This window comes from Talpa occidentalis, unplaced genomic scaffold (genome assembly GCF_014898055.3).
Source record: "Talpa occidentalis isolate TD23 unplaced genomic scaffold, MPIMG_talOcc4v2.1 talOcc4.2, whole genome shotgun sequence".
Lineage (NCBI taxonomy): Eukaryota > Metazoa > Chordata > Mammalia > Eulipotyphla > Talpidae > Talpa > Talpa occidentalis.
The window spans coordinates 129767653-129789733 of NW_023602073.1; the positions used below are offsets into that span (position 1 = coordinate 129767653).

Below are 22081 nucleotides of genomic sequence, written 5' to 3' on the forward strand. Positions count from 1 at the left end.
AGGTCCATGTAATAACCCTTTCTATAACCTGACATTTTACATAGAAAAAGCATCCAATTAGATGTTTTAGAAAATTTTTCATGTGATTTCTCTCATTACAAGACAAAGAATTACTCGAGTTACCTCAAGAGATGGAGCCTGGGTATGATACTTTGTGGAAAGACACCTGTGGAAATAAGAAAAACAGAAGACTTGACCACCTTTCTTCTTCTAAAGTTTAGAATCTAAACCAGAATCCAGAAGAAACCTCACAATCAGGAGTCAAAAGAACAAAAGCTTCCCATGAAGACTAAACAATGGTTGATGTTCTGGAAAGTGAGTCAAGATTCCTTATGACTCTACTGCTTGGATTATTACCTTGCTTTCTCTCAAGTATTCTTTGTCTCCCTCTCCATCTCTTCACTTATATTCTTCTGCCACCATCTTGCTAATTTTTATTAAGTAACGTGAGTACACAGTCTCAATAGATAGAATTGAATTGGTCTAACTATGGTCATACTTTCAGTGACACACTGCTTCATAAGCTATTTGTCTGACTAGACCAACTACCTTTGAGTTAGGTAGTATGCTCTGGTCCAATTGACCATGGGTAGCAGACTGGTGTGGAATAAAACATGGCCATCTCTACCAAAGGAATTTCCTAGAATAACTTCCTTAACATGTGCTATGTATATAACAATTTTTCTTTGAAGAGGATTGTTGACATGGCAACCATGCTGGATCTAAAGTGTCCTGTAGATTCATCATTTTAACATAATGTAGACTTCAAGGAACCTTAGGGGAAAAGATAAGGAAGCATTTTTATTTTAGTTCTTTCTTTCTTATTGTTTCTCCATTCTGTTCCATCCTCTTCCTTGTTTTCAGAGTCCTGAGTAGAGTTACATGTGCATGCCATCCCACTCTTACCATCCTCACTTCATTTCACAGTATACCTGTCTTCTTGTCTTCTGATTTGTTTACCCAAGATCTTGCTTTCTGTGGTGGAGAATAAATAGCTAACCACCCATTGACATATGAATAACAAGAGCCAGTGGGTGCACGATGTTCCCCTTCTCTCCACATAGTATGTGTCCCTGGTGGCAGGTAGACCTTGCAAGAGTGGGGGACAAGGAAATCTTGAAAGGGGGTGTGGTGTTAGGTAGATGAAAAGTAGAACTTCAAATGACACTACATAACTAATACTTTAGTCTACACAGCAAAAATATTTAAAATTATTTGTGTCATTATACACGGAAGCAACTAGAAAACTAGTAATGCTTCCTAGTGCATTATAACCCTTAAGTCAGTAAGTAACTTGTGGTCCTATATTACTACATATCCAAAAATAACCGTCAGACAACTCACTTTTAGACCCATGATTATCTCCTCTCACCTATTACTAATGACATATTATTAAGATTAAAAAAATTGCTTCATTGATTTGGCATTTAATGGAATCATTCAATTAAACATGAAAACCCTACTGAAAAGAAGACCAAGTATTTAACCACATGTGATTATTTTTCAGATGCATATATTACACTTACACAGCAGATAACCCAAGAGTGTGGTAAAAATAAAGATAATGGCTAGTTTAGATTTTCAATCTACATAGTTGTCCCCAGATGTAAAGTAACTATAAGGAGAAAATAGTGATGAAAGGGGAATATTATGTATGTGACAAAGGAGGTTGTTATTCTATCACACACAGCATTTAGCAAGTTTTTTCAGGTTCCAATTGCCTCTGTTTTATTTAGAGAATCTCAAAAGTAAAAGGACATAATTCAGATTATTGATAGAGCCCTCAATGACGCCTTGTAAGTATATTATATAAGTATATCATATTCACTTACTGAGAACTATAAAATTTTCACCTATTTTTGTAATTAGTAAAAAAGGTAGGTAAGAACATTGATATATCTAATTAATAACTATCATACAAGTTTGAATTTAAATTCTACATTTACCAGTCATGCAGAGGTTTGGGCCTGGATTTCTTCATATGTCAGATTAGGACAATACTAGTCTGGCGGTGTAGTTATGGGATTAGAGATAACAGTGTATGTCAGCACCCTGGCGCATGGCAAGGACTCATTATATTGTTATTTGGAGAAGTGCTATAGTAAGATGTTTACATTTAAAAGACATTCACATTCTCTGAGTTTGATGTTGCTTGAAAGCCTTCTTTCCTGCCTGGTTGCCGACTTTCCCTTTTCTTATTGTTCTAAGAATACTTCTCCATTTGACCCATTGTAAATAGTAACAATTGTTTAGTTGTTCCATCAGAAGAGAGAAGGTTTCCTGGAGCCTGGCTGACAGAGCGCCCTGTCTGATCTGTCTAACAGCTTTGGAGCTGGAGACAAAGCACAGTGCTCTCACTTCCTCCCCTAGGAAGAGAACAGTGTCCCCAACCAAAATAGATCCTAGTCCTCTTGCAAACACCACCCAGAATAAATGCAAAGGAAATGAGGACAACAATCCACTGTGGTGGATATTGACCCAGAATTCTTCCCCAATAAAAAGTTTTCAAAGTTTGTAGGAAGTTTTCATGGATATTATAGCACATAAGTCATTATTGTGTCAATTCCAGGTTAAATATTAACAATAAACTATAAGCAGAGTGATTCTATTTGGACTTCTTGAACAAAGATTTTATATCTAGAGATATATGTCTATGAAGCTACAATTACAAGGAAAGCCTACTTTGGCTAAAAGGACCAAGTTTCCCCTTCACATCCATAATGAAACTTGGAATAAGAAATGTATGAAGATATCTGTATCTTTATACTTTTTAAAATTACATCTGGATGCAAATTAGTGATAAAAATGGAGAGGAATAGGGTGAGAAGGCACCAAAGATAAATATTAATTTTTCAGTTAAATTGATTGTTAAGACTTAATTGTTTTCATTCAAACAAGATATTGATCTTTTTTGGTCACAAAATTACAAAATTAGCTACCTTTTTTCTCTTATTGGCAAATTTTCCTGTTATCTGTACTTTCGATAGTGCTCAAGTAGAATAAAAATGCTAATTCTAATCTGAATCCAAATTCAAGATTAATTAATTGATAATATTATTTGACAAAAGCTGAATGTCAGATAATAAAAGTTTTTGAAGACATAAAAGTTTCTTTTCCCTAAAGCAGCTGCATTTCTCCATGCAAAAACTAATTCATAAGAAGATAGCACCCTGAGATATCAAATATATGAAAAAGAAAAATGCCTAATGAACTCTTATAGTTCATTAGGGGAGAGAACTTCTTTTAGCAAATGTCAAAACTTACTATTGTAATCAAAACAGAATTGTACAGATTTTTTAAAATTGTATCATTTTTTATTGGGGTAATATTGTTTACCATATTGTATATGATTTAGGGATACAAGTTGACACGTCTACAGATGTATGTCATCACACATTACTCACCACTAAAGAACTCATAATCCTCCACCTTAGTCCACTGCTCTCCTCCCCCCATTAGCTTCCTGCCTCCCACCACCCCACTCTGGTAGCCTCAATTCTAAGGTCAGATTTCCAGGGTGTGTTTTGGCTTAATCTTGTCTGTTCCTTTGTCTTCTTTCTTTATATTTCAAATGAGTAAAATCATCTAGTATTTATCTTTCTCTTTCTTATTTTGGTTAGCATATCTCCCACCAGTTCCATCCATTTTGTTGCAAAAGACAAGATTTCACCCTTTTTTAACACTGAGTAGTATTCCATGTATGGAGATACCACATCTTCTTAATTCACTCATTTGTCATTGGTCACTTAGGTTGTTTCCATAACTTGGCTATTGAAAATAGTACTCAGTGAACATAGGAGTACATATATCCCATTGAATTAGGGTTTTGCATTATTCAGATCAATTTCTAGGTATGGAATTGCTGGTTAATACAATAGATATATTTTTAATGTTTCAAGAAAACTCCATACTGTTATCCTTAGGGACTGGGCCAGTCTACATTCCCACCAACTGAACAGTACTGATTAAAACACACATCAGTGGGAAAAAATAGGGTTTAAAAAGATATCTGAGAAGGACTGGGAAAGGAAAAGATACATAATTCATGTTATACCTACAATGCAAAATGTATATAATAAATTGAATTGGGATAATTGACTATATATAAGCAAGAAAATAGCACAAACTCCTGTTTTATATCCAAAAATAAATTCCAGAAATATACAAAAAAGGAAAACTATAAAGATATTAGAAGAAAAATTAGGAAAATACTGTGTAATTATGGAATGAGGAAAGTTTTCTTTTTTTTTTAAGATTTATTTCATTTATACAAGAACCGGGGTACAGGCCAGATGTGTGGGAGGGTAGGAGGATTCACCTGAGATAGAGCAGGGAACAGAACAGGCAGACTGATGAAACACACTGCTCAGGGGAGCAGCAGGTGCGACAGGAGAGGTCTGCTCACCATGTGGGTTGCTCCGAGGCCAGCGGGGATGGAACAGGCACTGTAGCGGCTGCGGACAGCTTCACAGTGCTGTGCTCAACCGCCTGTGCCACCAGGGAGTCCCCGAGAAAAGCTTTCTTTAGCAAGATAGAAAAGCTAGAGTAATTAACTGAATTTTTAAAAATTCACACTAGAGAGTATTATGTAGCTAGTTTATAGAGAAATAAAGGAAGTGTCAATTAAAAAAAAACAACCCGTATAACTTCAATGTAGTATGGAGCATAACAAATCATCCATCCCTAGACAGAAGAATCCTTTTATATCCCTAAAACACAAAGAATACTTGCAAATTAATTAGAAAATGACAGATGTGAACAGGCAATTCACAGCAGAGGAAATGTAAAGGGCCAAAAAACATAAGATGTTTGACATCCACATTAGTAATCAGGAAGTGAAAATTGAAACACCTGGACATCATTTGGGTAGGGGCAGTGTTCCTATCAGCTTGGTATAATTTCAAACAGGTGCTGACATCCATCCAGGGCTGGGGGTATTTGATGCTCTTGAACACTAAGGATGGTCCTGTAATTGCTTCAGTCCATAAGTAGCTGTCAGTATTTGTTAAAATATGAAAAAGCAAATATACTTTACCTACAATCCCAGTTCTGGATTGTACACAAAAAATAAGGTGCATAAAAATGTATACAGCATTAGGGCCTCCCTGGTGGTGCAAGGGGTTAAGACGCAACCTATGAAGCTTGCTGCAGCCACTGCAGCATGAGTTAGATCTCCGGCCAAGGAGCTACCCACATGGCACAGCAGACCTCTCCTGACTTGCCCGCTGCTCCCCTAGCAGTGTATTTCAGTCTATCTGCCTGTTCTGTTCCCCACTATGTCTCTGGTGAATCTTCTCACCCCCCACAACTCTGGCCTGTACCCCAGTTCTTGTATGTATAAATAAATAAATCTTTTTTAAAAAATGTATATAGCATTAAAGGAGGGAGATGGGAGAGTTTAATGGTTAAGAGCAGGACCTCTATAGCTAGATTCTACTGGACTTCAAATCTTATAACTTACTCTGACATTCAGTAAGCTATTTAGCCCCTATGTGCTTCAATTTTTTCATCTGCAAAAAGAAGGCGACAATAATATCTATTTCATGGAGCTTTTATAAAGATTAAATGAGATAGTGTATACAAAGTGCTTTAAACATTGTCTAGTACATTTTAAAACCATAATAAACATCGGTTATTACTATCAGGAAAGCTAGACATAGTTTTAATATCTCACAACAAGAGAAAAAAATAAACTTGTACTATAAAACCATTAAATGAATGAAGCATATTTGTATGAAGTTATTTTTCTAAGATATATTAACTGTAAACATGCAAATTGTGGCTTATATAGTGTATAACTTTAATTTTGAAAAAAAAAAATTTCCCTACAAATGTGACTTTGTTTCTACTAATATAATAATTTGAGATATTACCCATGATTTCTCTTCCAGTAGTTCATATTTTACTTCTTTCTAGTCTTACTGCCACTCGAGTGCCTAAGTGGCTCTAGGATTATTTTTCCTAACAGGGTATGAACAGTCAGACAAAGGAATCCTCCAAGCAACTGGTTTCCAAAAAGTCAAACTTGTAAATATTTGAGGGTTTGAGAACAGAGGGATTACCCCACTATCTGACTGGAAACGACACTGGATGGTAATAAAAATGCAAGCATATAAAACACATGTGCAAGGATGTTTATTGAGATTGGAGAGGAGATGCTCTGGTTCGGGGAGAGACAGGAGATGAGATGAAAGGGAAGCAGTGAGTGCTGCAGTGAGTTTGTGGAGAGAGTATTGCAGTGAGTATGGAAGAAAAAACCCTTTACATTTCCTCTGCTCAGTTGATTCTAAATCAACTGAGATTGTGTTGTCACTTAACGCAGGTGGAATAAAGCCTCAAACTAGAAGTTAATTTGAATTAAAAAACAATTGAATTATCTATCTTTCTCATTGAAGGTATAGATTCATACCAGTTACATGCTAGAAGTGACAGATAGAGCCTGGACAAGTGGAAAACTCCAGTGAGACACAGAGATCCTAGGCCAGAGGAGAGCCTTTATTTCTGGTAGAGGTCAGGGGAGCTGGCAAGAGTCCATAGAGGAAATAACTGGGTAAGCTGGGGCAGGTAAGGGCATCAGACACACTGGTAGAGTTTTTTCATGGCTCAGACATGACACAGACACAACACCACCTGACAGGATCTGACAAGTGGGGTTAAAGCATTTGTGGGGACCAGTGTTACCCACTGGGTGGAAGACATCTCCACATCACTATAGTTACCAAGAATCAGATGCTTCTTATGTTCTACCTCTCACTCAATTTCTCAATACTACATGAACCCCCTGAAAGGCGGGCAAAATTGCAGGGAAAAGGACATTCGAAATCAACTGAGATTGTGTGGTCACTTAATGCAGGTGGAATAAAGCCTCAAACTAGAAGTTAATTTGAATTAAAAAACAATTGAATTATCTATCTTTCTCATTGAAGGTATAGATTCATACCAGTTACATGAAGTTTTGTATATTTATATAAGGAGACTTTAAAAGCAAATTACTAAGAGTAATTGTCTAGCATGGAGAGGATATACAGTTGGAATGAGGAGAAATAATTTGTGATACTTTAGATACTTCTGTAAGGTTTAACCTTTAACATGAATAGTATTGCTTTGTAAGTTCATTGACAGAAATTGTACCAAATGCAATGACAAAATAGACAGGTTCAAACTCATTTTGGTGATGATAAAATCGAGCCTCAAAATGTCTATTTTTGGAAAAATATTAGTGTCTCTAAGCTTCAATTTACTAATTTATAAAATGAGGGGATTGATTTAAATAATTTGTACTATTATTTCCTTCCCTAAAATTCTCATAAGGCATCAAGTTCCCTGTTCTTGAACATGTACAACCAGATATGAAAGAAAATAATCATATTTGTAAGGGACAATGCATAAGAAAAGACCCTTCTAGGGCCTCCTCTGGTGGCGCAGTGGTTGAGCGCTGGGTTGCCAGGCTGCCTGCAGCCTCTACAGCGCCAGTTCGATCCCCGGCCACCGGTGAGGGTCCCACCAAAAAAAAGAAAAAAAAAAAGAAAAGAAAAGACCCTTCTAACTGGCCACAGGAACCACAGTGGAAAAGAACTCTTCCAGGAAACAGAGGCTTAGCTGACAGTCACAGTTCTGCTCATTAATTTCTGCATAACCTTGGACAATGCCCTTAAACATTTTGGATTAGATTACATCTCTAAACTAGAAGTTTCCAAAGCTGGCTATACATTAGAATCGCTCAGGGATTTTGAAAAAAAAAAAAAAAATACACATGTCATACATCTAATGGAAAAGTGTACATGCGGCTCAAAGACAAGTCCAAGAACAGTCATGGCAATGCTATTTGTAATAACTCAAAACTAGAAAGCATCCAAATGTTCATCCAAAACAGAATGGATAAAGAAATGTGGGCCTCCCTGGTGGCACAAGGGGTTAAGACACAACCTATGAAGCTATCCGCAGCCACCGCAGCCTGAGTTCGATCCCTGGTCAGGGAGCTACCCACATGGCATGGCAGACTTCTCCTTACTCGCTGGCTGCTCCCCTCAGCAGTGTACTTCAGTCACTCTGCCTGTTCTATTCCCCATTCTGTCTCTGGTGAATCCTCTCACCCCCCCACACCTCTGGCCTGCATCCCAGCTCTTGTATGCATAAATAAATGAATCCTTAAAAAAAGAAATGTTGGTATATGCAGGAAAGGATACTACAGAGCGGGGATCAACAATTTCTTTTCCTGTAAAGTGCCCGTTAGTAAATCTTTTCAGGTTTGGCACTCACATAGTCTCTGTTGCAATAAATGCTACCGCTTATTGTGAAAGCAGCTGTAGACAATACAGAAACAAATTAGCCTGGCTATGCTCCAGTAAAACTTTATTTACAAAACAGGAGGTCGATACTCTATTGTATAGGAAAATGAACAAACTATAGCTACATGCAATAACATAGATGAGTTCTACAAATTGAGTGAAAAAAGCCAGATACAAAAGGACACACATTGTATGATTCATTTATGCAAATTTGAAAAATAGGCACAAGTAAGCTAAGACGGTAGAAGTCAGAACATAGTGGAGAGTGGTGACTAGCAGACATTGTGGGAATGTCTTCTGGGCTGGATTGCTAGATTACTGGAGTTGAGACTGTGTTCACTTTGTGTCAATTAATTGAGCTGAAATTGAATGATTTGTATATATATTTTTCTAATATAAGTTTTACTGTAGCAAGAAGTTTGTATGAAAATAGATATTTAAGAATCTTGGTGGCTCAGGTCTGTGGACTGAGGATCTGTCCTAATTCAGCCCTGACAAGGAAGTAACTGCTCAAGGTCAAGTTACTGGCAGAGCTGACACAGTGAGTTCTTACGGTGTTGGACCTGGAGTGAGTCAGTTACATAGCACCAGTCCTTGAGAAGGGATTGGTGTTTAGTTAATGAAGCCAAGGTTATACTCTGTTCTTCTGCCTCAAGTGTATTTTCACTATCACCTAAATATTCTCATTGACTTCTGCCACCTGGGCAGCACCTAGTTCAGAGCTTCACAGATTTCTAGAACGGCTGGGATGCTGCCGGAAGGCTTTCAGAACTCAGCATGAGCACAGCTGTCAGTTCTCAAAGGAGAGGGCCCTGCTTGTTCTTCCCAACACCGTGGTGTAGCTGATTCAGCCTGGACTTGGGGTTTGAACATAGACTTCACATTCAGATTTGGTGACTTGACGGCAAATGACTATTTTACTCAACTCTGACATCTCTTGCCTGTAAAATAGACACAAAACTACTCCTACTTCATCTTTCCTACCCCTACCACATGCAAAGGTTTTTCTCCCTTTTGTAATTTAATACTCATTGAGCCCACGTGTGTGCCAAGCACTGTACACTATTGTAAGGGTGATCTCACTTGGTCTTATTCAATGAGGAAGGTTCATTTATGATCATCTTATGCAAGAAACTTCAGTGACCTGTCCAAGGTCACACAGGTAGTAAGGGGTGTAACCATTTTCCCACTGAGGAAGTCTGGCTGGGAACCTAACCCTTAACCACTGCTTGTTACGGTAACAATGGCTGCGACTGTTACTATGCGAGCCCATGTATGAAATTCAGTAGAGGTTAATTCTGCATTTCCTCTTTTTTCCAAGAGCTATGAATCAGAAATGAGGCCTGGCAGTCAGAAAATATGGATTCTAGTGCCGTGGTAAATCACTTTTATTATCTTACTATCATAAGAAAGAGTGCATGAGGTAAATCTGAAATGTTTCACCAAGGCTGAATATGGTATGTCTTTTTATGAATGCTTGCTCCAAGCAAAAAATAATTTTAAAAGATTTCTGTCCTAGGTTGAAAGTTTCACATTGGCTTCCCATAATCGTTTGTTTCGATTTAAAAAATTGGTGTTATTTACTACTTCAATCTCTCTCCATTGCATATACATTCCCACTCATCTCTCCCCTCCCTCAGCTATTTTGTCTCTTTCTTCTGGGCACCCTTTACTCATGGCTGCTCAGTCCCAAGGTCACCTTCAAAGGGACACTCTGGACTTTGTTTGAACAGCTGAGGTTTTCATGAATTTCTCCATACATCAGTACCTATGTGATATGGAAGATTATGCCACACGAGTCTTCTCATGGTCCCCTAAAATTCATCTAGAACTGAACCAGTTACTCTCATTAAAACAATCCATGCATGCCTGACTTCTTGCCAATAATGCCAGAATTTCTATAAATTAAAAAGTGGACATATTGATGTGGTTGTAGATGATGGTGGTGATAAAATATAATTCTATCTCTATATGGGATGTTTTTTTACAGAGGCAAAGTTGAAACTTAATGAATCAGATATGGAAAACTTTGTGTCAAAACATCCACTTAGAGGGCAAGAATGGTAAATTCACAGAATGAAATAAGGATTGTTTTTATATTACTCACTTCTCTATGATTTACCTACATCTCAAACTCAGTATTTAAAGGAAAATGAGTTTTGTTCATGCCAACCATAGAAATAAAAACAAAAATTAGTTAAATTGAAAAATAAACCATTATGTCATCCTTGACACATGTTAGCAGAAATTCAAAGTAACATTTAAATAATTTATGTGGAATGTATATAGAAGCATTACATTAAAATAAGTCATTAAAAAAAGCCAGAATAGTCAGAAGGGTTGAAAGATTTAGAATTCCAGTAAAAAGAGTTTGGAATTCCAAAACACACACACAAAAAGTCATTTTTATTGTCTTGCTTAGTTTGGTTTTATTCCAGGAAGTTAGGAGACACTGTGCTAGACAGAGTGGATGCAGGCTATGATGGGAGGCTTCCTATGAAACCGGAAAGGCTCTCAGACCCTGCACTTGACTCCCGGCAATGTTTCTCTTTGTTTCCAGTATATCTATTTGTTTCTTTTTGCTTAATGCAACCTATTGTGTTCAGATGAGACAGACAGACAGAAGTGGCAATTCTAGGACAGTATGCCTACCAAAAAGACATTGCTTTTATAGCACCAAAAAATAAATGAAGGGGGCCTCCCTGGTAGCACAAGGGGTTAGCACAGCACTATGACGCTCTCCTCAGCCTCTGCAGCATGAGTTCGATCCCCAGCCCGCCAGGGAGCTACCCACATGGTGCAGCAGACCTCTCCTGTCTCACCTGCTGCTCCCCTCAGCAGTGTATTTCAGTCAGTTTGCCTGTTCTGCTCTCCACTCTGTCTCTGGTGAATCCTCTCACTTCCCCCAACCCCGCACCTCTGGCCTGTACCCCAGCTCTTATATGCATAAATAAATAAATCTTTAAAAAAAATAAATGAAAGATGCTTACCACTGATTTTAAAGCAATATTCAGCATAAATGGAAGGACCTGCTGTAGCAGCTTTACAAAGGATCTCAGATTAAAATTTTTCAGTTCCCAGAAGCTAACAGTTTCATATATACACATACACACACATATACAGAGATACACATATGATTGTTTTTCAAATGATTCCAGAAAAGCCATCACTAAAAATATTTTTTTATAATGCATAAATTTTGAATTTTGTTTCTGAGCTATTACCATTTTGCTCATGCACACCTTGGGAATTAATACCCAGAACCTTTTCTTCATCATTTTGACACTGATTCATCCTGTCATTGAATCTGCCCACTGGAAGTGTTATGAAAGTTTCATTTTAAAACTAGAATTGGCTTTAGTTTAGTATCAGATTCCAAGCAGTGCCACAAAATTATGTTCCTGTTACTGTAAAAACGTGAATTAGCATTGTTTGCTAATTAGAATTTTCAGTTCATTTGCTATTTGGCAGGTTTTTTTTTTTTTAAGATTTATTTATTTATGCATGCAAGAACTGGGTATAGGGCAGAGGTGCGGGGGGTGGGGGTAGCAGTGAGAGGATTCGCCAGAGACAAAGGAGGGAACAGAGCAGGCAGACTGACCAAAGTACACTGCTGAGGGGAGCAGCGGGCGAGTCAGGAGTGGTCTGCTGCGCCACGTGAGTTGCTCCCTGGCAAACCAGGGATAGAGCTCATGCTGCAGAGGCTGCGGATTAATTCATAGTGCTGTGCTTAACCCCTTGCACTACCAGGGAGGCCTCTATTTGGCAGGTTTTTAATTACCAAAATCTTATTCTTCAGTTTAATTTTAAGGCAGGTATTTGACTACTGTTTGAGGGGGTGGACTGTGAGCCCTAAGCATCTGAAAAGAGAATTAAGGTGTTGGCAGTGCCAGCCACGTTTCAAGATCTCTATAGAGGAAGATCGTTGGCTCTTCCAGCTTCCTGTGTGGTCCCAAGCACCCCTTGGCTTGTGGAAGCATAGTTCCAACCTCTGCCTGTCTTTCCCTAACCATTGTCTCCATGTGTGTTTCTTCACTTTATGTGTCTCTCTCTTTTCTAGGATGCCAGTCTTTTTGGACTAAGCATCTTATTCTAGATGCTGGAGTTATAGCAAGAATACAACAAAGACCCTGTGCCCCCACTGCAAGCAGATTGACACAAAAATCAAAATCCAAGAATGTCAGTGATAAACACTATGTAGACAATTATGTAATAGGGCACCTACTTGGATTGGGTCAGACATATTACCGTAGAGTGACATTTAAGCTGAGCTCTTAAAACAAAAAGGAGGCATACAAAGTTGGAGAAAAGAAGATTCCAGGCAAAGGAAACTGAGGCCACAGGGGAAAATAGCCTGTTCCTTCTCATAGCAAAATATGTCAATACAGAAGGTTTCTTTTGTTCTGACTTTACATATTAATTTACAATTTATCTGCCTAAACTTGGGTTTCTTATAGGTAATTTTCTGTACAGATAGGTACAGTAGAAACATAATATGAGAATGTCATGCTCTTTAAAAAAAAAGCATTCAACTTTCATTTGAAGGTAGTATATTGTTTTATGAATTATGAGATTACTTTTGTAGCTTGACAGGTACTTTCTGAATATCATTGCAAAGAATTGGAGAAATTATTAATGACTGAATAATTCCTCCTCATATCTCCTTAAAAGGTATCAGATCTAAAACATTGGTATCATTTATAAGATAATCACCCTAAAATTTATCTGTAAATCAAATCAGAAGTAATGTAGACTTAGTCACTTTGATAAAACATAGCTGCATTTCACAGTAGCTGCTTTTTTATGAATTCTTTTCCATTTTTATTTTATTGCTACATCCTATCGCATAGGAAGAGTGATCCAAAATTGGCCTCTAAGTTGCTTCATCCCAAGGAAAATGAAAACATGATATGGCAATGCAAAACTGCAGAGAGATTTAAAAACCAAAATATTTTGCACCTTTTCTATGTCAAATTTGGGTTTGCATTTTTAACACACTCAGGAAGATTCACAGTAAAAATAGGGCACATTTTTTTCATATCTGTTGTTTGCAGACATAGCATATTTTACTCACTGAATTATTAACTTTTCCATATGCTTGTCAATTTTTAGAAAAAGACCAAGAACTTGCAAACTAACATTTCAGAACCTGTGATTCGGAGAGAGAACATGTATCTCTCGATCCCAGAATAACCTCCAAACTGACCCATAGGATCTTGAATGAGAAGCTTTCTAAGAATATTATTGTTTTGCAGTCACTTTCTATGTATTTTCTCAAAAATTAACAAGGCCAAAGATCTCTGTTAAGATTCTCAACATTTAAAATGACTCATACTTTCACCCATTATTTGGAGGGAAATATCATGTTACAAACCCTTGAAAGTCAATGAAGTAAGCAAAGACCTTGCTGTGAAATAAATATTTCAAAAAACTTACAGGAAGGTTCTTTTTTATTGAGTTATATTTGAAATAATTACATTCGAAGAATGACATTGGGAGATTAAGTGCCAAGTCAAGCCCAGCATTCTTTCATTTATGGCATGACAAAAGCCAGTTCTCATTCTCACAACCCTGTACCACCCTCACCTGTGAGTTCAGGAGACCTTAGATTCGGTGTGCGTCACTAGGTGTCCTAGCCCAGGGAACAGGTACCATGAAGGCTTGACTAGAGAGCAGGTCAGTTTTTATTCGGTTGGGTTTTGTGGTGTTTCTTAAAGACCTACATGACATTTTCCAGAGTTCTGAGTGAAAATGCTGGTCCCCTGAAAGAGTTAACAGATGAGTTATTGAATATTTTATAAAGGTCTGGTCTAGTCTAGGGCCTACTCCAGTGAGAAGATAATTGTGACTATGATTTCAGAGATAGTAAGAGGAATCCAAAATATAGAGGAGCTTTGATCTTTTTCTAACCCAATTCTAGAATGTTATCTCTTGTCTCTTCTACCTTTCATATCACAAGCAAATAGACACCTCAGTCTGTTGGTTCTAGAGGTGTATTACATAAACACATACAGGAGTTTTTTTGCTGGTATTTGTGTTTCTTTTGTGCATTTCAAGTTTTGCACATAAGTAAGTAAGTGAAGAATGAATATTTTGTAGGAATAAAAACTTGCCCTTGAGATACTTTGCAGCTTCAAGGAACAAAAGAAATGTCAGAAGAAGAAAGGAAATAGCAACTTACTCAGGTATCAAAACAAATGCAATCTGCTGTTTTAGGGGGAACTTGCTGATAGAGGTGAAGGAGAGCTTTCTTCACACGAGAATGGCAGTATCCTGGCAAGATGCTCCATTAGGCTGAGGTGGGGCGTTTTCTTCTTGTAGACTTTTATTATTCTACTGACTTGCAATGGAAGACTGCCTGGGCATGTCGAGTCCAGTGAGTTCCAGGCCTCAGAGAGACCCAGAATACAGAGGGAACTGGAACTTCACAGGTGTGGAAAAGAGAAGGAAGGTTGTGGGTCCTAGGGAAAACATTAATATTATGACTCAGACACACCTGAAGTTTCCATACGCTTCAAAGATCTAATTTATGTGGCGAAGCACATATCTTCTTTCTGTGTTTCCTCTTCCAGACTCTTCATCCTCCCTCCTACATGGGAATTTCTTCTCGATTTTAAAGCTCTGAACCCAAAACAAGTCACTGAGACTTGGGCAGTTTGGTTTGATTGTGAGGTTTTCTTGGACAAAGACTAGGCACTGGAGAGTGCAAATGAGCTTTTCCTACTATGAACAAACTTCTAGTAAAGAAAACTCGTTGGGGTGAATAGACCCTCCTTTCTATTTTTTTTTTAAAGATTTATTTATTTATACAAGAACTGGGGTACAGGCCAGATGTGCAGGAGAGTAAGAGGATTCACCAGAGACAGAGCGGGGAACATAACAGGCAGACTAACAAAATACACTGCTGAGGGGAGCAGCGGGCAGGACAGGAGAGGTCTGCTTGCCATGTGGGTTGCTCTGAGGCGGGCGGGGATCGAACCGGCACTGCAGAGGCTACGGACAGCTTCACAGTGCGGCGCTCAACCGCCAGTGCCACCAGGGAGGCCCAGACACTTGTTTCTTTAAGTTGAAATTCTTCTTGGTTCAAATTCACCAAATGTAGTTTTCCTCTTTACAATATTTGACTATAGAAGGTCCCAGAACTGTTGGTAAGAGGAAGTTAAACACAGTGGGAAAAATGTTGCCATGATAATCCAAGTGACTCAGGCCAGAGGGATAGGGGAGGGTGGGATCCCGGAGGTGGGAGTTAAAGGGAGGGGTCTCCATAACCTTTTCAAAATGCAAGGTATTTCCACCTTATGGAGGAGTCAGCAAACTACATCTTGCAGGTCAAGTCCAGCCCATTCTAGAAACTAAGAAATTTTAAAGGGTTGTAGCAGAAGCAGCAACAAAAAAGCCTTATGTAGTCTAGAAAGCCTTAAAATATTTAGTATCTAACCCTTGACAATAAAAAGATTACTGCCCCTGAGATGACTCCACAATTCCCTAAGGCTTCCCAGTGCTCCTTCACTGGGTCTCTTGTAAACAACCATTGATGGGAGAAAAAAGAGGGTGGAGAAGATTTTGTGGGAGGCTTTAGAACCAGGTCTGGAGAAGGTATGGTGCCTAGTGTCTGCATTCCTTTGTGTAGAACTGAGTCAGGTGACTGCAGCAATCTGAAAGGGAGGTGAGGAAAGACAGCCCAGCTGTGCATCTGGTGGGAAAAGTGTCTTGGTGAAAATGCGGGCGTTACACACACACAAGCTCTACTGTCAGAAGAGTAGAATAGGCAGCTGCTCCCAGCATTGGGGAAAAAGCCAGCGCACTTCAGACTGAGATTATGAGGTTATCACAGTGATTTCCAAGAAGAGGTCAAACCTGGATGGAAAGTCATTCAAAGAGTGGGAAACACAGGTCACTTGAATGAGATAATCAGATCATAAGGTGAAAAATGCAAGGCTCACTCAGAGAATCATATTTAACAAGGAAAGAGACCACATAGGAAGATTCTGGGAAATATGCTTAGAAAGATAGGTTAAAAGACCATGAGTGTCAGGCAGTGTACGTGGATGTCAACTTTTAAAAATCATTCAGCTGGGGTTGTATTTTTCTAATTTTTTGTCTCTCATGTGCATTGTCAATGAGTCTGGAAACCCTACATCTTGAGTTTCTTCTTTGACATCTCTGGGTGAAAAATACTTTCAGATGACAGAAATGTTGGAATTTCAAAAATTGAAATGAAATTATAAAATTTGATCCATCTCTTTGGAAAGAAAATCATATCTTAAGTCATACATTCAAAAGAATATATAATAACATTTATATTCAGTTTAAATACTAATAATAAAATGAACACTCAGGCACTCACTACTGGCATAAGTAAAAAGAAAACATGGCCAGTATTTGTGACAACCCACCCCCCCCCACCATACACACACCATACCCTCCTTAATACCATCTCCTCTCTCTTATCCCTCCTCTTTCAAAAAACAATAACCTGAATTTTTATTTTGCTAGGCTTTACAGTTTAACGACCATCGTATAGAATCCTAGAAACAAAATTTACCTGCTTCTGACGTTTATGTAGAAGGAATCAGATTACACATATTTTTCTAGCTTATTTTCCCTCAATATTGTGTTTTTGAGATTCATGTAAGTTGATGGTACTTGTAACTGATTGTTAATAGATTTATAGAATGTTCTATTTTGTTATCCATTCTTGTCATCATGGCTAATCTTCTTTCTTTTTAAATTTGAAATGATTTATGTCTTCCAAAAAAGACATTAAAATGAGTACAAACAAAACAAGGAACAACAACAACAACAAAACAGGAAATAAGATCCTGGTGAAGGATACTTTGCTCTTTGAAGATTTAAAAAGTCTGCCTATCTCTCCTTGGAACTCCTTGTCCCTGTAGGAATATAGAGTTTACCTTGTCAGGTTCTACTTGATTTGTGGTTAGGTTATATTTATCTGTACTCTTTTGGGTGGTTTGTTTTTTCAAATCACCAGTTCCTGTATGTGATTGAGAGATTCTAGTTACTTCGAGACTGCCCTTCTCCCTTTGACCTCACCCTCATCTCTAGCCCCAGCAGTTAAGAACATTCAAGGCATTTTCCTACTAATAGGTCTCAGATTCCATTAGAGGGCATTTTTTGCAAAGGCCTCCATGGGAAAATTTCCTTGCATACTGCTGACAACATATGCCATGGCCCATACAATCCAGCTCTTCGGGATATAATGTAAGCCTGACAATGATAATTCTATATTCATCCTCATTCTTAAACTTTTGTTCTTGAATCTGTTAATAAGTCAATTTCACAAATGAAATAAACTATCGTCACCTTCAGGTCTGGAGCCTGACACACATTTCCCAGTCCTGTGGATCCTCCCATCCTTCTACCCCCGGAAGCCTGGAGACCCTGTTGTAGCACCCCGAAAGTCCACACACAAGCCCACCAGAGACAATAGTTCAAGGCCATAGCTCTAGTCTCCCAACGTAATGCAGGTTTCAATCATCTGATCTTTTCCTGCAGAAAGAGACAAGAAGATATTTCAGTTAGTGCTGGAAAATTTTACTTCTCAAACATTGCTTTAAGTTTTTCTTCCTTTTTGTTGTATATTTCAGGGAAGGTTTCAGTTGCAAATAATTAGCATATGTTTGCCTTATGAGAACAACGTGAGTTGCAAAAACTCATTTTTAAGCTTTTCTGCTTAAAGCAATCAGTTCCATAAATTATACATCTGTGATACTATGCATTTTCCAATAGGTAATCTAAAGCCAACCTGCACGAATACTCATTTTCACATTAAAAGTAGGAGCAGCCTGGAGGCCTGATTTTGTATCTCTTTCTCACTCAATCTCTCTCTTTTTTTTTTTTTTTTTTTTTTTGCTGAGAAGCAGATACTCTTTTGAAAATCTTATTTATTTCTGACAGAAAGTTTTATTTCTATCTTCAGGATCATCAGGTTAGATTTGTGTAATCAGTTCAGCAAGCTGCTTTTTAAAGTGATAAGTAAATATCAAATTAAACTTGTAATTAAAGTTTGCTAAAAATATAAGTTGCTCTAATTTTGTTGGTTATCAAAGTACAGAAGTAGAAACAATTAATGATGATTACTAATTATGCAGTAGATTCAGAGCAAACAAATCTATAGAACCATGGGCTTAGAGCTAAATCAGCACTTCATTCTAGAAAAAAACCTTCGTATAAAGTGTCCAAATGGAGCACATTTTCAGGTAGTACTTAAACAGTCCATCACCTATCACTTAGCCTGACAAAGAAAGCCAGAAAAGTTTAGTGCTAAGATGGCCAGCTCATCTCTCTTTCATTGTGGTTGTTTTGCTGACTTTTAAATTTGGCTTAAAGAAAATATCATTAATGTGAAAAATCATTAGTTATGAATAATGGAGAGAGAGGGCCAGCTGGTTAAAATTCTGAGTTCTTTCATAAAGTTTTACATTTCACATTAAAAATGGTTTACTGGTGAGATAAGTGGAAATCATTACATAGTAAAATCACTAATTATTCTACTTGCAGAGGAGCTGGGTTTGATTACCTTGCCTACAACTTAAAATAAAAGCTACAAATTAGTTGGCGCTCAAATTTTTTTTAACTTTAAACTCCTTTTAATTAGAGCAGAAATCATTTTTTCCTTTTTCTGTTCATGACTCCTATAGAAAATCATTATTTTGTGAGAAACAATTTCAAAAATAAAATTGAAAAATTTCAAAAATTCAAAAATAGAACAAGAGATCTGTAAAGACTTTATGAACTTGTAGCATTTCAAAGTTAGTTTTCCTATATCCCAGTTACGGGGTGCTTTCAGTACTCATTTAGTGAGAAAAAAAAAAAAGAAAAAGGAAAGAAAAAGAGAAAGAAAATACAGAGAGAAATAAGAGGGTGGGATTATCAGGGGAGGAGAGAAGAGGGTGCTGTGACTGCCATGGATGTTAGGCAGGGAATACTGCTTAGGAAGGAAATTGATGAGAGTGAGAAGGAAAAAAGAAAATGATGGACACATGGAAAAAGTTGTCACTTACCAAGTGTAGCTCTTGAGACCACCAAACTAAAGTTATAATTCTGTAGGTATTTAATGGAAAAAAGCTGAATTCAATAAATTATGCACTTTTCCTTCACAGAGTGGTGAGGTGAATGGGGAAAAAACGATCCCAAATCCTCTAGCTACAGGTCATACGTGGAAGGTAGTTCCTCCAGAAGTAAGTGCAGGTGACCTTGGGAATGCTATGGAACATATTTACTCTTCTTTCCTGTGATGGGAAATGGTGATAGAGTATCCATCAGCCTACACACCTCACAGGATCATCTGAGGAGACTCTGAGATTGTTTTTTGCATGAAAGTTCTTGGAAGGCTGTAAAGCACCAAGGTAGCCGATACCACAGGCTGTAAATAAACATATGCTGGTCCTGAGCTTGGCAGTGGAAAGTCAAATGCAAAAGAATGTAGGTCAAGTGAATTTTAAGAAGGAGGCAGCTTAATCATAGCCTGATTTAATAAAACCACCTTTTAAATTTGTTGAGTATTCAATCTTATCCAACAGAGCTTAAACCATTTTGTTTTAGTGGCATGATCGTAAGAATGTAGGATTTTTTTTTTTTTTTTTTATACAGAGAGGTTCAAGGAATGTTGCGGGAGTACCCAAGACCTTCATGATTAAGATGTGTTCTCAGGGGAGCTGGGAGTTGACTGCAAGTATTACAGCTCTCAAGGGACTTGCATCTGCCTCTCCAGAATGACACAGAGCAAACTGCAGAGCTGGACTGAGAAAAGCATGCCTGGCAGCAACTGGCCAGTTAGCGCGGCAGACAAAAGTGGTTAGGACAAGGATGAAGGCAGGATCAGAGAGCTGCAAGCACAGTCACTTGATTTTGACAGCAGCTCAAACTTCTGGGACTCCAGAAAGGAAATAGACATTTGGAAAGAGATATGACGAAAGGCTTTTCCCGTCAACTGCTCAGCATGTGGTACTGACTTTTGATGGAGTATCAAAAAAAATAATAATAAAAAAGCTGTCGCTTATCCTCTCAGAGCTTATCAAGGGTTTTATCACATTTTTATAAAATATAATCTTAGCCCAGAAGCTTTGTTTTCATGAGGGTGTGTCTAGTCTATGGGTGGAAATTTCCATAATTTTTTCCATTCCGGTCTGTGTTCTCCCTCCTTTGTTGGGTGGTTCGGGATTTCAGTTCATTGTGATCCTAACACACTGTAAGCCTCAGAATCAACTTATTTGAGATTTTAAAGATCCAAGGACCAAAATGGTGCTGGTGGGTGGGAAATCACAGTTCTTTTGGGATAGGACCAAATATTTGCCAAATGTCTGTATGAAAAATAAACATGACTTTTGCTTACTGAGTCAATGATTCACTTATACTTGTTAGATGATTAGTCAACCAATAACATGTCAAAAAAACCATATGTGCACAGAATCAAGTGTACAACATGAGAGTATAAGCTCCAAAGAAGAGGAGGAATAATTCATTTGCTGCTAGACCCTCAGTGCTTACTATTGCTCTTAGCACACACACAGTGCACACTCAGTATTTTTAACTGAGTAATTCACTGAAAGTGAGAAGGGGTGGATATTGTGTTTTCTTGTATATTTGTCACCTTTCTACCACAGAAATGTGGTCAAACAGATATATCCTCTTAACCACCGGTGATCATAGGGTTTTCTTTCCTGAGAGATACATAAATAAGACTCTAAACAACATATTTCCTGCTAGGGAATTCATGTTATATGATATTAATGATCTCCATTAGTCCTTATATAACTTTTATTGGTGTTTCTTATCTGAAAAATAAATTATTTTCCTTAAGAATAAACACTTTATAGACTCAGCAAATTAACTGAAAGGACCAATTTTGCCACCAAATGGTAGCATTGTACACTTAAGTCCCTTTCCTACTTATGGTCTTCCTGACTCCTGTGTTAGAGACAGGTGTTGATGGTTGTTATTCTTCGATGAGAGTTTACAGAAATCTAGGCATTGTTGGGTGGACAGAAGTCTTTGTCAGGATATCATAAATTTGTTTGAGATAAAGAAAGGTCTATTTGAAAACCATCTTCCCCTTCAGCTTTTCTTCCCTTAGCTGCTCTCTGTGTGAATTCTGTCCTTTCAGTCACTTCAGAGCTTATTAAATTGACACACACTCACATATACACACTCCTGAACACAGACTGATCCTTTTACATTAAGTCTTTTATTTTCTAAGAGAAACTCATAGATTCATCTAGTAAGAGACCATAGCTGATGTCTGTCCTCTCTTAGACAATAAACTGGAGAAACAAGAAAAAGTGTCACTACATGGGAACAGGCCCACAGTGGGATGCTCTCCTTTCTGGATCAATGAGTTCTGAAACTGTCATGGTACTTTATCAGCCCCCAACGAGCAACACTCCGGCAGCCTGGAGAGCAAATTCTGAGGTATTCTTGTCATTACAATGAAAAAACAGATCACAGTCTCATTCACCTGCAGCACACTTTTTAACTTAAAAACAAATTCTGATTCTTTGAAGAATAAACATTAAAAAAAACACTCAAACCTAAACAAATTTTAGTCTCTCTGGAAAAGCAATTGATAAATATACTCAAACTGTGAATATATATTTTCACACTGTTAAGCATTTATTTATTAAAAGATACTATGTGTTTCTGGAAGCAGTTTTTTTGAAAATCTCCCCAGGAACAACACACACACACACACACACACACACACACACACACACACACACAAACATTCTATTGAATCAAAATGTCATTTATCAGGATTCTTTAGCAAAGAAGCC

General features: G+C 37.8%; 1 long non-coding RNA gene across 1 annotated transcript; it reads left to right on the top strand.

The window, feature by feature from the left end:
- The first annotated feature begins 380 nt into the window (after positions 1–380).
- LOC119253458 (uncharacterized) lies at positions 381–20268 on the top strand. Its single transcript, XR_005127082.2, has 3 exons — positions 381–446; positions 9610–9665; positions 19902–20268. It is a non-coding gene; the product is annotated as an uncharacterized LOC119253458 (long non-coding RNA).
- The last annotated feature ends 1813 nt before the right edge of the window (positions 20269–22081 follow it).